Below are 2,712 nucleotides of genomic sequence, written 5' to 3' on the forward strand. Positions count from 1 at the left end.
ATAAAATGTCTCAAAACATAATCAGGTGTCCTGACACAACCTAAAAATAGAAGAAAATGCATAAATTACGGAAAAAAATGTTTGCTAAAATTTCGTAAGGCGGGAGGGACCCTTACAAAAAATTCAAAAAAACGGACTTGCTTCAGCAGCACATTTCTGCTGCTGTAGTTGTATAAAATGTCTCAAAACGTCATCAGGTATCCCGACACAACCTAAAAATAGAAGAAAATGCATAGTTTACGGAAAAAAATGTTTGCTAAAATTTCGTAAGGCGGGACCCTTACAAAAAATTCAAAAAAACGGACTTGCTTCAGCAGCACATTTCTGCTGCTGTAGTTGTATAAAATGTCTCAAAACATAATCAGGTGTCCTGACACAACCTAAAAATAGAAGAAAATGCATAAATTACGGAAAAAAATGTTTGCTAAAATTTCGTAAGGCGGGACCCTTACAAAAAATTCAAAAAAACGGACTTGCTTCAGCAGCACATTTCTGCTGCTGTAGTTGTATAAAATGTCTCAAAACATAATCAGGTGTCCCGACACAACCTAAAAATAGAAGAAAATGCATAGTTTACGGAAAAAAATTTTGCTAAAATTTCGTAAGGTGGGACCCTTACAAAAAATTCAAAAAAACCGACTTGCTTCAGCAGCACATTTCTGCTGCTGTAGTTGTATAAAATGTCTCAAAATGTCATCAGGAGTCCCGACACAACCTAAAAATAGAAGAAAATGCATCGTTTACGAAAAAAAAATGTTGCTAAAATTTCGTATGGCGGGACCCTTACAAAAATTTCAAAAAAACGGACTTGCTTCAGCAGCACATTTCTGCTGCTGTAGTTGTATAAAATGTCTCAAAACATAATCAGGTGTCCCGACACAACCTAAAAATAGAAAAAAATGCATAATTTACAGAAGTACATTTTTGCTAAAATTTCGTAAAGCGGGACCTTTACAAAAAATTCAAAAAAACGGACTTGCTTCAGCAGCACATTTCTGCTGCTGTAGTTGTATAAAATGTCTCAAAACGTCATCAGGTGTCCCGACACAACCTAAAAATAGAAGAAAATGCATAGTTTACGGAAAACAAATGTTGCTAAAATTTCGTAAGGCGGGACCCTTACAAAAAATTCAAAAAAACGGACTTGCTTCAGCAGCACATTTCTGCTGCTGTAGTTGTAAAAAATGTCTCAAAACGTCATCAGGTGTCCCGACACAACCTAAAAATAGAAGAAAATGCATCATTTACGAAAAAAAATTTTTGCTAAAATTTCGTAAGGCGGGACCCTACAAAAAATTAAAAAAAACGGACTTGCTTCAGCAGCACATTTCTGCTGCTGTAGTTGTATAAAATGTCTCAAAACGTCATCAGGTGTCCCGACAAAACCTAAAAATAGAAGAAAATGCATAGTTTACGGAAAAAAAAATTTGCTAAAATTTCGTAAGGCGGGACCCTTACAAAAAATGCAAAAAAACGGACTTGCTTCAGCAGCACATTTCAGGTGCTGTAGTTGTATAAAATGTCTCAAAACGTCATCAGGAGTCCCGACACAACCTAAAAATAGAAGAAAATGCATAGTTTACAGAAAAAATTTTTGCTAAAATTTCGTAAGGTGGGACCCTTACAAAAAATTCAAAAAAACGGACTTGCTTCAGCAGCACATTTCTGCTGCTGTAGTTGTATAAAATGTCTCAAAACGTCATCAGGTGTCCCGACACAACCTAAAAATAGAAGAAAATGCATCGTTTACGAAAAAAAAATTTTGCTAAAATTTCATAAGTCGGGACCCTCACAAAAAATTCAAAAAAACGGACTTGCTTCAGCAGCACATTTCTGCTGCTGTAGTTGTATAAAATGTCTCAAAACATAATCAGGTGTCCCGACACAACCAAAAAATAGAAGAAAATGCATCGTTTACGAAAAAAAAATTTTGCTAAAATTTCGTAAGGCGGGACCCTTACAAAAAATTCAAAAAAACGGACTTGCTTCAGCAGCACATTTCTGGTGCTGTAGTTGTATAAAATGTCTCAAAACGTCATCAGGAGTCCCGACACAACCTAAAAATAGAAGAAAATGCATAGTTTACGGAAAAAAATGTTTGCTAAAATTTCGTAAGGTGGGACCCTTACAAAAATTCAAAAAAACGGACTTGCTTCAGCAGCACATTTCTGCTGCTGTAGTTGTATAAAATGTCTCAAAATGTCATCAGGAGTCCCGACACAACCTAAAAATAGAAAAAATTCATAGTTTACGAAAAAAAAATTTAGCTAAAATTTCGTAAAGCGGGACCCTTACAAAAAAATTCAAAAAAACGGACTTGCTTCAGCAGCACATTTCTGCTGCTGTAGTTGTATAAAATGTCTCAAAACATAATCAGGTGTCCCGACACAACCTAAAAATAGAAAAAAATGCATAATTTACAGAAGTAAATTTTTGCTAAAATTTCGTAAGGTGGGACCCTTACAAAAAATTCAAAAAAACGGACTTGCTTCAGCAGCACATTTCAGGTGCTGTAGTTGTATAAAATGTCTCAAAACGTCATCAGGAGTCCCGACACAACCTAAAAATAGAAGAAAATGCATAGTGTACGGAAAAAAAATTTGCTAAAATTTCGTAAGGTGGGTCCCTTACAAAAAATTCAAAAAAACGGACTTGCTTCAGCAGCACATTTCTGCTGCTGTAGTTGTATAAAATGTCTCAAAACATAATCAG

This window comes from Nerophis lumbriciformis, linkage group LG15 (assembly GCF_033978685.3).
Source record: "Nerophis lumbriciformis linkage group LG15, RoL_Nlum_v2.1, whole genome shotgun sequence".
In the NCBI taxonomy this organism is placed as follows: domain Eukaryota; kingdom Metazoa; phylum Chordata; class Actinopteri; order Syngnathiformes; family Syngnathidae; genus Nerophis; species Nerophis lumbriciformis.